We start from the raw sequence: 13,547 nt of genomic DNA on the forward strand, positions 1-13,547 counted from the left end.
ACTCACTAAAACCTTCACTCCCCAACAGACTGTGTTATCAGGGCAGTAGATGAAAAAGTGCTAACAGAAGGGGAAGACATCGAGCGGCCCTGGAGAGAATATTGTCTCAATGAAGCACTGATGGGTAGCCCAGATGTTAGCAAAAGTGAGTGCCCAGTGCCCATGCACCATCCAAAGAATGACCTCCGGCAAGTCACTTTGCCACTCCCTCTGTGCCTCGATTTCCCCTATGTCTGCCTTGTCTTTAGCCTGCAAACTCTTCAGGACACGACTCTCTCTTACTATGTGTCTGGGCAGTGCCTAGCACCATGTGTTGTGGAGTGGTCGTTTACTGGCCAGCCCTTTGTGGCCAGGGTCGCTTTGCAGGCACCCTGCCCCTTTTAGCACCCTCTTGCAGACCCCTTAAGAGCTGCACGCAGGTGTTCCTGTGGGTAACACACCCTTTGCCTGGGGCTGGCTTAAGAACAAAAGCAGTTCTTAACGCTCCTCGAGGTCCCAAAATAAAGTCCCATGCCCCACAATAGTCTGTACTTAGCTCTGGTGTCATCTGTCCCGGCTGGAGCTCCTCTTCCGTCCCAGTCTGTTCTCACAGCCCATCTCCTCAGCTCTTCCGATTTGGAGCTCGGCCTCCTGGCCCTGTCTCTAGGTCCCCAAACTTCTAGGCCCAAACTCCAGTCGGGTTTCCTCACAGGAGTGGGGGCGTGGCTCTCTATGTCCAAAAGGGCAGTACCTGTTTCCAAATCACTGGTAGCTTGGAAGAAAACCATCTGGAACGCTTATGGATCAATGCCCTAACAAATAAAGGACAAGCTGGGGTATTAGTTGGAGTCTGCTACAGACCTCCAAATCACACTAGGGAACAGGATGACCGGCTCCTTAGGCACCTATCTACAATGTGTAGGAAAAAAGCTGCGTGATCACGGGGGACTTCAGTTTGAGTGACATATGCTGGAGGTCTCATGCTGCCAGTACTAAAACAGCCTGGAAATTTCTAAACATGATAGACAACAATTTCCTAACTCAAAAAGTGTTGCAGCCAACACGGAGAATTCTTTATTAGACCTTGTCCTAACAGAGAAAGAGGAACTGATCCCAGAGCTAAAAACAATGGTAGCTTAGGTACTAGTGATCATGACTTAATCACATTTATAACGTGCAAGCAGAATAAAGTCCAGACCAGTAATATACATTCTTGGTGCTTTAATAGGGCCATTTTCACAAAGCTTAAAACAGTTATGAGCTAAATCAGCTAGGAGGAAGAATTTAATCAGAAAAAAATGTGAATGATCGTTGGGAATCATTTCAGAACACCTTACTAGATGTTCAAAAAGCCACAATCGAGGAAGAAGGTTGTGCTGGTTTAAAAAAACAACCTGGTTTAGAGGGAAGGTGAAGACAGCTCTCTCTCTGTGTGTGTGTGTGTGTGTGTGTGTACCACACACATGGAAGAAAGGGGAAATTGATGGTAATGGTTTTAAAGTCTATGAAATCAAAAGTTAGGAATTGCAGAAAATTGATAAGGGAAGCCAAGGGACACAAGACGAAGTCAATGGCCAGCAGAGTTAAGGCCAAAAAAAAAGGAGTTCTTTAAATGTACTAAGAACAAGAAGAATCCTGTCAGTGGTACTGGTCCATTACTAGATGGAAATGGTAGAGTTATCAATAGTAATGCAGAAAAGCGAGAGGTGTTTGATAATATTGCTGTTCTCTATTTCGATATTAGGACCCCAAAGCAAAACTCTTGATCCAAGCACTTCCAGCCTTTGGAGGAGTTTGGAGATGGAACTGAACTTTAAGGCCCTCCCCAGTGCCATGCTCTGGGATAATGATGGAGAAGCCAACCACCATACATTATTCCACAGCTAAAAAAGGGGACATGCAAAGCATTGGACAAGTAACACAGGCACTTGCTGTGGAAGACAGGTTCTGCCTGGCATGATCTGCCAGGCTAAGGCCAGGATACATTGCAGCAGCAGTATTGCCAACCTCAAATGTTCAGAAGTCATGCTGTGGGCCCCCAAAATCAGGAGATTGGCTTAAAAATCATGAAATTAAAAAAAGCCAACACATGTGGGTGCTTTGTCTTTGCCTCCTGGTTTCTGAGCCGGCAGGTCACACTCGGGTCACATTTTCAAGCTTTTCTCTGCAACGATGAGGGCTAGGAGCTTATTTCGTTTATTAAATGAATGCGGAGATTCTCCCCTAATTAGTGTCTCCAGGAGCAGCAGGGGCTTTATGTAAAACATCAAATATCCTGAGTCTCATGCTACAAATCATGAGAGCTGGCCACGCTGGCTCAGGCCCCATCGTGGGATCTCAGCTCAGACTCTCATTTAGAGAATCTTTGATTGAAAAGAGCAGATAATTGAATCAGACACTCTACATCCACTTCATTGATTAGCAGGAGGCCCTGGAGTGTGTCTCTTTCATACACAATGTCAATGCTTAGCACATATTTTACTGCTCACCTAATTGGATTGTTTTAAAAGCTGTTTGGCAAACAGCAGCAGGAAACAGTGGCTTTGATCCTAGGGGAACGTTGTCCCATGGGGCTGCATGCTCTCACTCTGCTCTTTGGAAAAGTGATGACATTTTTAACAGGGATTTGAACCTTGAGCATCACCTCATCAAATCTCTGCTGGTGAGGCTGAGAGTACCCAGTGGGGTGATAGGTTGGCTGTTTCCTCTGAAGACAGGGGTTTAAATGTTCGGTCTGAAGTAAAGCAGAATTTGGAGACATCATCTTGACATGTACCACAGAGTCTGGCATATGCTATGCAGGAGAGATGCAGGCCTGGACTAGTGCAGTATATCAGGAGGGGTATGTTTGTCCCGCTGGATGCAATCAGCTCTGGTCGTTAGAGTGGAGCACCAGCTCCGCTAGAAGCGTGAGAAGTCCGGTCTGTTTCAAGGTTGATTCTTCAAAGTGCTCTAAAATCTGCAGGCCTGTGCAGCCTGCCTTGCCATTTGCTGTGCCTCCTATGGGTGCGGGATAGCATGCGTGATCCAGATTTGTGCTGGTAATGCTTTAGTGGCTGGTCTGCACACCCGGCTATAAGCCCCAGTACTAGTGACAGCTAATTGAGAATCTCTTCTATTTAACGAGGGGAGAGGGATGTTGTTGTGGAAAGAGAAGTTCTTGGTTCCTCTTCTTTTTACTTTTTACTGCTTTTAACCTCCAGGAGAGCGTTTACAATCAAACAATTAACATGAAGCTTAATTTCCTGAACCCTTACAGATGCACGCAGTTATGCTAATATGGCCCACCTTTGCAGGGTGTTGCTCCCAGCAACCGTCTAGCAGGGTGGCAAAGAAAGGTTGGATGGAGCAAAACTGAAGAGGGAAAATATAATCAGGGCAAGTGAGCAAACTTTAAGAGCAGTGGAGCTCACAGGTAGAAGACACAGAATTTGCCACTCCTCTTGTTCGGTAAATATGAGGCTGTTAGAGGAGACAGTTTGGGTTGCAGTAGCATTGGCCTGTGGATGACACTGAGCTCTAATCCTCCTTTCTGAAGATGTAGATGGTAGTGTTTACTTGCTTTCTGAGTACCTGGCCAAAGGAGGGACCTGGGATAGGAGAACCATTGGTTGAAAGTCAGTCTGGAAAAGGGGGAGGCAACTTGAGGGACTAATGTTTACAGCTATTCCATCTATTGGCTGGAGTAAGTCCACCCCTTGCGAGATGCTTTTGGGCCTCCGAGTGCTCTTGCCTTTCCAGGTGAGAGTGGCCTCTCGTAGCACGGGTTTCAGTCTGTGGTAATTTGGAGTTGCAGCCTTTCCTTTCTGATGCGGCCCTCATCACAGCCATTCACTTCCGGGCTTGAACACTGCAGTGTGCCCTACTTAGGGTGACCAGATAGCCAGTGTGAAAAATCGGGATGGGGGGTGGGGAGAAATAGGCATCTATATAAGACAAAGCCCCGATATATCAGGATTGCCCCTATAAAATTGGGATATGTGGTCACCTTAGCATTACTAGGGGCTACTCTTGAAGATCACACAGATGTTCCAAGATGGTTGAGCATGCTGCCTGCCCCTCCTGGTGGAGTGTGTCAGTGTCAACTTATTCCACCTTAGCCCAGGGAAGTGCACAGATTAAGATACTTGATGTGCTTCTGGGTGCAGTTCAAGGTCTTGATTTTAATCTAGAAAACTCTGCATGGTGTCCATCCTTGATACCTTAGAGATGGGCTGCCATCCTATGATCCATCAGATTTTATGGGGATGAGGGTCATATAAGTACCTGGATGGATGGTGGGAGCTGAACTCCTCCAAGATGCTTTTGCTGACCATCCCCAGATATGTATAGTTCAGCATATATTTAGTGAAGTGTCTCTGGTTGTGGAATTGCTTCTGGAGCATTTTCCAGAACCTGAATTTACCAATCTTCAGGGCACAAGTGCCAGATGTATCCCTTTGATAAGTCATTGGCTTTACTCTGGGCTATGGCTGAATTATGTCTGATTTGGTGGGAGGGCATTGGAAGTGGGGCTGAACGTGTTGTCCATCATGGCGGGTTTCATATTGATTGAACAGTTCATCGCTGCAATTTAACCCCATTGCTTCTTGTCCTATCCTCCGAGGTTAAGAAAAACAATTTTTCTTCCTCCTCTTTGTAACAACCTTTTACATACTTTAAAACTGTTACCATGTCCCATCTCAGGCTTCTCTTTTCCAGACTAAACAAACCCAATTTTTTCAATCTTCCCTAATAGGTCATGTTTTCTAGACCTTTAATAATTTTTGTTGCTCTTCTGTGGACTCTCTCCAATTTGTCCACATCTTTCCTGAAATGTGCCGCCCAGAACTGGACACAATACTCCAGTTGAGGCCATCTCAGTGTAGAGTAGAGTGGAAGAATTACTTCTCAGGTCTTGTTTATAACACTCCTGCTAATATATCCCAGAAAGATGTTCGGTTTTTTTGAAACAGTGTTACACTGTTGACTCACATTTAGCTTGTGATCCACTATGACCCTCAGATCCCTTTTCGCAGTACTCCTTCCTAGGCAGTCATTTCCCATTTTGTATGTGTGCAACTGATTGTTCCTTCCTAAGTGGAGTACTTTGCATTTGTCCTTATTGAATTTCATCCGATTTACTTCAGACCATTTCTCCAGTTTGTCCAGATCATTCTGTATTTTAATCCTATCCTCCAAAGCACTTGCAACCCCTCTCAGCTCGGTATCATCCACAACTTTATAAGTGTCTCTATCCCGTTATCTAAATCATTGATGAAGATATTGAACAGAACCGGACCCAGAACTGATTATGCCCTTCCAGCATGACTGTGATTATGGTCACTATTACCAAGTGGTCCAGCTATATTTGCCTGTCAGATCAGATCCGGTGCTCCACTTAGGACTAAATCAAGAATTGCCTCTCCTCTTGTGGGTTCCAGGACTACCTGCTCCAAGAAGCAGTCAAGGAAGGTGTCAAGAAACTTTACCTCTGCATCCTGTCCTGAGGTGAAATGTACCCAGTCAATATAAGGACAGTTGACATCTCCCAGACTCCCAGCTACACTAGGGGCTGGTTCCCTATTTACTGGAAGGTGGGCTGAAACAAGCAATGTTTCACACAGACTAGTGTTCAGATGGGGGTGACTGAACACTGTTAATAATCTAGGTGGCATTTGAACCATGTGACCTAGAGACAAGAGGCTCCCAACTACTAAGCCCACCCCTGTCCTGAGCCAGCCAGTCCCCTTGGCCAACTTGACTTTGGTGACAATTCTGCAGTCACTTAATTCCTCATCAAGCATAACAAAAATCTGTTCTAAAGCTTCTGAAAGACACCGATCCCTTTGCTTCACAGAGATCCTGTCTCCTGTTTGCTAGTGAGGGCATCGTGCACCAGTGGGCGGTGGGGATTAGGATGCCTTTTAAGGCCCCGGATCCTTTATCCTCTAAACGATGCCCTGCCACAGCAAGCTCTCTCCAGCCACTGGAGACCTGGATTGAAGTTGTCCTTCCCGTGAATCAGAGTTATGTGAACCTAACAAGCGCTGGCAAGTGCTGTTGGCACTGCGCTGAATATCCAGAGTTAGTTTATGTTTATTAAAGTGCTCCCAGTAACAGACTCATGTCTTTGTCTTAATCTTTATGTCTAGTTTTCCCTGCCTGGAGATGTTAGCGTAGTGAAGTGGGAGGTTTATCTGTTCTGTTCTCTTGCTAAAAACCTACCACATAATTTAGCAGTGAATCGCAGCTGATATCCCTGAGCCTCCTACTTCAACTAGTACACTAGGGGGCGCTATTTCTCCCTCTTTCTCCAGCAGTGGGAGAATGTCTGTGTTACAAAAGGCTCTCCTGGCATTAGGGTGCTCTGATATAGAAACCCCATCTCTCATGGAAATGTCCCCCATAGTTCTCATTCACAGAGACCTGTAAGCACACACAGGGCTTTGCAAAACGTTTAAAAGACCAGGTCCCTGTCCTGAACGGCTTGCCATCTAAATTCAGGTAAAACACCAAACCTGAGACCACCACGTCAGTTTAGCGACACCAGGCAATTTTTTAAACTCACTTCAAATGGGGACAATAAACAGAATCTTGGGAATTAAAGAGGGAAAAGGAATCATCGGCCAAATTCAATTGGTGAGCAGGTACGATAAAGTCACTTGGCCAAATTGAAGTCCTGGCATAAACTGATGCATGCAACTGCCAATGAAATCCTCCTCATATGCCCTTGGCTCTCACCAATACACCCTCTGATGCCATTGTCTTCCCCTTAGAACAGGACTCCGTTCGGCCCATTAGATCACAAATATTCTACCTCCCCCAGACGGTTCATTAAAGCTTGTACAATGCTTTGAGATCCTTAGACGGAAAGCCCTGAACAAGTGCACAGTATTATATTTATTCTGATTCACATTCGGTGATTTCTTACTCTGGGTTGTAAATGTCACCATTGTGCTGTTCTGTTTCTTCTCCAGCCCCTCAAACTGTATCCTCCAGTTCTATTTAGAAACAGCAGCAGCTGGTAATCACCTGCAGACGTCTCCAGCTATGACTTGGCTCCCAGGGCTGACATTTCCAGTGCAGTTTTTGGGTGCTTCAGGGGGTAGAATCATCTGAGCGTTAGTAGGGTGGGTGCCACTGGAACAAAAGATCATCTTACTGCTTCTCTGCCTGATTGAGATTCCTCATCAGCTTAATCGTGTGCCTGCCTGTCAATCCCTGCATTTTGCTGGCACTTCTGAGATTGCTGATTTTAGCTGAAAACGGCCTTAGTGCAAAATTGGAAATGGCTGAAGTGGCAACGTTTCAGAAAGAGACTGATGGAAGGACCTGTGGGCTTTTCAGTTAAGTAGCCAGGGGTGTTCCATAAAGTTAAACCAGACTCCATATTCTACAGCTCAGGGCCTGGGGTGGAGATGTGTACAGACATATTGAATTTAGTAAGTTAGTTTGTGGCAGTTTTATTTCAATTTCAGTGATAAAATGTTCCCGGGGTGAGGGAAGAAAAAAGATGCCGAGCGCACGGCGTCAACATTTCCCCACTGTCAAGCAAATTTGGGGTGCATATTAACCCTAAAACTCCCAGTTAAAGGTCCAAATTACTCTGACAGATACAGGGTAAAATTTCAAAAGACCCTACGTTCCATTTTCAAAAGTGATTTGGGCATTTGGGGCTAGATTTTTTTTAAAGGTATTTAGATCATACGAGGAAAAGGTCAGTTACATGGTAGCATATCTGTGGCTACATATGCACGTGTGGTTGTCAGTGTGCTGCATGCCTTGGCCATTTAGAATTTTGCAGCCACAGTGAGGATGTAACTTGAATTCTCTTACGCTACAAGCCAAAGCCATTACTACTGGAGCTAAAGGAAAATCTCCATGAGCTGTTAGCAGTATAGGACCTATGACACACAGGCCAGCAGTTCCAGTCCCATCCAGTAGAGGGCAGTAGTATAGAAACTAGTCACTTGACACCTAGTCACATTCTAACCATCAAACAAAACTCCTTCCCCAGTGTCTATTGGTTCATTCTCACTGGCAAGTCACGTAAATAAGGTGTTGGCATGTTTCCATTGGATTATATTTTGTCAGTGCACTGTGCAGGCTTCAGTAAACTGCACAAGTGAAACAGGAATGTTATGGAGGAGAGAGAGAGAGTGTTTTGAGAGATTTCTCTGCCAGTATCAATGCAGAGCTGTACCCCATCTCAACAGGTGCTGAGATCCCACAGAAAAAGAATGAGCATTAGCAGAAAACTCCTTACACCGTGACCTTTTTTGACATGACATGATTTGACAAGGATATCATTGCACATTTCAAATGTAGGGCCTGATCCATCCAGCCGTTGAGTGCCCTGTGACTCAGTGGGAGTTAAGGGCACCAAGCAATGCATAGGATCAGGCCATTGGAAGTGGGAAAACTTTAAGCAGGATCTGTGAAGCTCAAGTGATGTATATAGATATCAATATAGGGTGTTTCTCACTACATGATAGCTGCTGTGGCAGACAAGAGGGAGTTCTGGTGGAGAGGACAGTGGGGTGGGTAACAGGAGTCCTGGGTTCTTTTCTTGCTCTGCCACTGACCTCCAGCGTGACCTTGGGCAAGTCACTTTGCCTCTCTGCATGGCTCAGTTTCCCCATCTGGAAAATGGGGATGTTTGATGCCTAGATTGTAAAGCACATTAAGATCATCTTGTCATAAGTACTAAGTATTGTTATTTATTGCTTCCACCTAGATACAGGCTCTGACACTGCTGTTCCAGGAGGCAGCATTCAAAAGATGTTATCCATAGAACAACTTGATTCAAATCCCGCTTGCCTTACTCACAAGAGTAGTCCCGGTGACCTCAGTGTAGGATATACATTGAATACCAGGGGTGTTTCAGAAAGTTAAATCAGACCTATTGAAGATGAGCAGGGTGAATAGGTAGAACCCTGCAAATCTGCAGATATTTGATTTATATCCATGGGCTATGTTTGCGGATTGGATGCAGATACAAATGTATCTGCGGAGGGCTCAACAAATAGGATCTAACTTTCTAGAAATGTATAGTCAGTAGATCTTGTGCTTAAGTCACTATCATAGGACTCAGGAAACCTACGCTCTGGCACAGACTTCCTGTGTGACCCTGGGCAAATCATTGAACCTCTCTGATCCTTAGTTCCCCCATCTATAGATGGGATGATAATATTGCTTTGTCTGTCTTGTCTATTTAGATTGTAAGTTCTTTAAGGCAGGATTGTCTCTGTGTGTTTGTAGAACGTACAGCACAATGAACCCCTACTGCAGCTAGGAATTCCAAGTGCTATTGTAATAGAAATAATAATATAATACAGATATTGTAGTAAGAATGCACTGACTTTTCCATGAGAAAACAGCAGATCGTTGTTTTGGTTCTCTCTGAGGTTTGCAAAAATGTATTTTTAATGTGACCCATTTCAAATACGCATTTGATTTTGAAAAAAAGTCCCACATTATAAATTGTTTCCTTTTAACTTGTTTTGCAAGCCCTAAGGTAAGTGAATAGACCTTTGAATTGTTTTCCCCAATCTGAAAATATACATGCAATGTATTATACTTATACATAAGAGCTGATGTGGTATAATTAAAATTGACTTTCTCAGTGTTGATTGTTAATTGCGTGGCATTTGGCTATCATCACAATCCTTATTGGTTATTTACAGCATATTTTTCCCTTTGATTAAAAACTCTGCAGTAAAAAAAAGTTTGCTGTAAATCCCTTTGCATGATGTAAGTGATTTAAAACAATAATTAGAGTGCCATAAAAATGAAAACATATTTAGTTAATCTATTGTAGGCTGTAAAACATTTTTTTTACCTTCCAGTTTTATTGGTATTCAATCTCTGTTTGATCTTCATTTAATTTCTGTCTTGGGGAAAAAAAACTAGTAAGAGACAAACTTTTCAATTTCCTCTTTTTGTCGCTGTGGGGGTCCTGGTCGCTTGGGAAGGAGGCAGTTGGAACTTCGAAGGTTTCTGCAAAATTAGCAGAATGCTTTTTGGTGCAATGCCCCACCCCTATTGCATGCATTCTCATTAAGGCTGATGTGGTATTTTCATCATAATGTTGTACTTTGGTGCTCAGCCCGTGTCAGGGGCCTGTTATGTCATTGTTGCACACCTTGATTGCATACATTCAGACAGTATGGTCATCACGGGGAGCTGAACCAGAATTTTTCAGTGCCAAAAGCACAAATTGCTGCTATCTGAGTCAGGGTCTAATTCTCATCTGATCTAAGTCAGCTTAGTTGCTTTGACTTTAATGGAGTAATGTGGATTTACACCACCTGAGGATCTGGACCGAACTCAGTAAATAGCAGGTGCTTGTATCCACTGGGGCCAGCTGCTAAATAAAGAGATGATCATATGCTCTAAGCCAGTGAACAGAAATGTTCCTCTCTGGGTGAGCCAGGAGTGGTGTTCATGCACTGCAAAAGGAATGACCATCAGCCCTCTGTGACACACTGTGGTGTTATCCAGACCAGGGAGGCGCTGTGTCATCACCTTCCCTCTGTTATTGTAGGGCCCTGCAATGTTTTGCTGCTGGTTATTATCCTAACCTGGATCACTCACAAACAGTCACCAGCATGCAGGTACCCCTAAGTGTCTAAGTGTAACTGCAGCCTGCTGGCTACGCTGGGGCTCTCATCACCAACCTTGGTTACTACTGCAGGGTGACCCCAACACACTCCCAGTCCAAAAATGTATGTTCTGTACTTTCCAGCCCACTCCTGGACAGTCCAGAGGTATTCGGTCCGCGGTCCCTCTATGAGAACAATACACAACAACTTGCCACCTTAAATGGAATTACCCAGACAATTTAACTTAAACACACTGGATTGGATTAAACAATACAGCAAGTTTTATTAACAAAAGAAGACAGGATTTTAAGTAATGAGGCATAAAAGTCATAAATGGTTACACACAAAATTAAGACAAAACATTTCCTAGTGCCTAACTTAACAAACTATACTTGATTCAGGGCAAAGTCCCAATCACATCATTCAACAGCATTACTTACCAAAATGTTCAGGTCAGCACCCTCCCCCAAAGTCCAATCGCTGTTTCCTTTGTCTTCCTAGCTACAAGGAGTGGGATCGACAGGGAGAGAGATACCTTGGGGTATTTGCGCCTCACTTTTATAGTTCAGCCCCCCTCATCAAATTCTATCTATCTGAGCAGAAGGAGATATGGAGACTAGTGAGTAAAGATGCTTCATGTGGTTTTCTTTCACTTGCGTGTGCTAAGATGCAGATTTTCTTCCTCTCCTTTCTTTTCTCTCTTGCTGTCTGAGGACTCTGTTTATAGCTTATATACAAATTGAAGTAACTCTACACTCCTTTCTTCAAGACATGCTTGACCCGTTGTGCTTTAATTTGTGCAACATGAGTTGGAACATGTGCCTTTAACATTATATACGGGGGATTTCATAACTTTACACCCAGTGTTGCTATATACATTTCACCATGATAGTGTTGACCAGCAAGTGATTAGTTTTCAAATGTTACCTCACAAGGCCTGTTTTGTACAAAGATTATTATAGTGTGTAGGGTGTGAATACAGGCGTGGCTGTTGCAGGGGGGAAGGAATGTGGCATAGCTAGAGATTTCCATAGCCCCTCAAGTACCTGCTGCTCCATGCTGGTTCTGACTAGGCGCCTTTTAATTTAACTCCCTCTGTTGCCTGGAAAATATGAATGGACAATAGGCTAAATTTTGGCTCTGTTATCCTACTAGGGATTTGTACTGAGAACTCCCTACTGAATTCAATGGAGAATTTCACATATGGATCAATAGCAGGTCTGAGCATTCATCCTGGAAGCTAATTTCCAGACTTGGTTTAATTATTAGTTTAATTATTAATGTTGCCTCTCTTTTAGGGTTCAATAATACTATAGTAAGACTTTGCAATGTATTCATGTATTATTGGCTGAACTGGTAGCAAGACTTAGAGAGAAGATTCCATTATAAAGACAGTTTTTCAGTTGCATATAACTGTGCAGAACTTTAACTATTTGGGTCAAAAATTTCCAAGCTGGGTGTCTGCCACAGGCTGAATTTTTGGGGAAAGTTTTGAGCAAAGATGGCGTAGCCATTTCCAAGATAGGGGGGAAATATGCTGTTTTGCCCCTGCTAACTACTCTTACAAATGTTTTCTTGAGAAACTCTAGCGCCTCTCTGCTTTGGAGCAAGGATGGGAAATGTGGCAGGGGATCACCATGGGATCAGAGAGGTGCCTTGTGCTGTCCCTCTGCAAATCCACACAGATCTGTTCAAAACTGCCAGTTGCACATACACAGCAGAGATTTGTTACAGATCGTGGCATGCTCCCTCTCAGGGCTGCAGAGGCAGAGCCTGACTTTACTGCTTTTGCTCCTCATGGCTGCTGGTGTCCTCTGTGGTGCCAGGTATTGGAACAATCTCAGACAGAGAAAACAGTTGGTTTTGTGGGCTCTCAGTGTTCCCCCTGCTGCTGCCCAGGAGAAGGGGGGGAAGCCTGAGTTGAATGCACAGGGATGAGGAGCAGAGGAAGGAATAATAGGGGCAGAGGGGGATAGGCTGGAGTGATGTTCAGGGGCAGAGTGCATCAGGCTGGGGTGTAGGAAAGGGGACACCAGGGCTGTAAGCACTACTTGAACACACCCCTACAGACCCAGGACCCCAGCCTCAATATTCCTCTGCTGTCTAGCAACTAGCTGGCAAACGGGGTACCTCACCCCCACGCCTGGAGTCTGGTGCCTCGCCTGTCTTCACTGGGAAAGAAAAGGTGTGTTTTTAACTTAGCTAAGGTGTCAAAATCGTAGTGTGGACAAGGCAGGGTGTAGATTTAACAGGTGCTAAACTGCTCACGGTAGGGTGACCAGATGTCTCGATTTTATAGGGCCAGTCTTGATTTTTTGGTCTTTTCCTTATATAGGCTCCTATTACCCCCCTCCCGATTTTTCACACTTGCCCTCTGGTCACCCTAGCTCAAGGTAACGCCTAGGCTCCCCCATACACTGTAACTCCGCCGGTTTAAAGCGCTGCCTTGTGTGCTAGCCAACACCTTCCCATCCTCGTCCGGACAGAGCCCGAGGGTGAAATCCTGGCTCACCCCCCGCCCCGTCCCATGGACCCCACTAGAGCCAGGAGTTCATTCCCAGGGTCTGTCTAGCGCCTCTCTGCCACAGCCGGGACCGTGCGCATCCCGCAGCCGGGGCCCGGCCCTCCCGCCGCTGGGGCCGCCCCCTGCTCCGGCTGAGCGGCGCTGGGGGTGGGTGGGTGTCAAACTCCCTCCTTCAGCCCGGCGCTTCGCAGGCGCATCCCGCAGCGCCCCGAGAGCCCGGCTGGCCCCTGCCTCTCGCTGCGCCGTCTCCAAAAGGGGAGGGACTTTGCCAACTCTCCGGCCCCGCATCGCCGGCGCCCGTGCCCAGGTCAGGCACCCGCGGGACTCCCCTGCCCCGCCCGGGACCGGCCGGCCGCGGACTCCGAAAGGGGACGGAGCAGCAGCCGCTGCCGCCCGCGGGGCTCGGGCAGGAGCCGGGGACCCGCCCCCGCAGCGGGACGGTGGCAGAGGAGGAAGGC

The sequence above is a fragment of the Trachemys scripta genome, chromosome 10, assembly GCF_013100865.1.
Source record: "Trachemys scripta elegans isolate TJP31775 chromosome 10, CAS_Tse_1.0, whole genome shotgun sequence".
In the NCBI taxonomy this organism is placed as follows: domain Eukaryota; kingdom Metazoa; phylum Chordata; order Testudines; family Emydidae; genus Trachemys; species Trachemys scripta.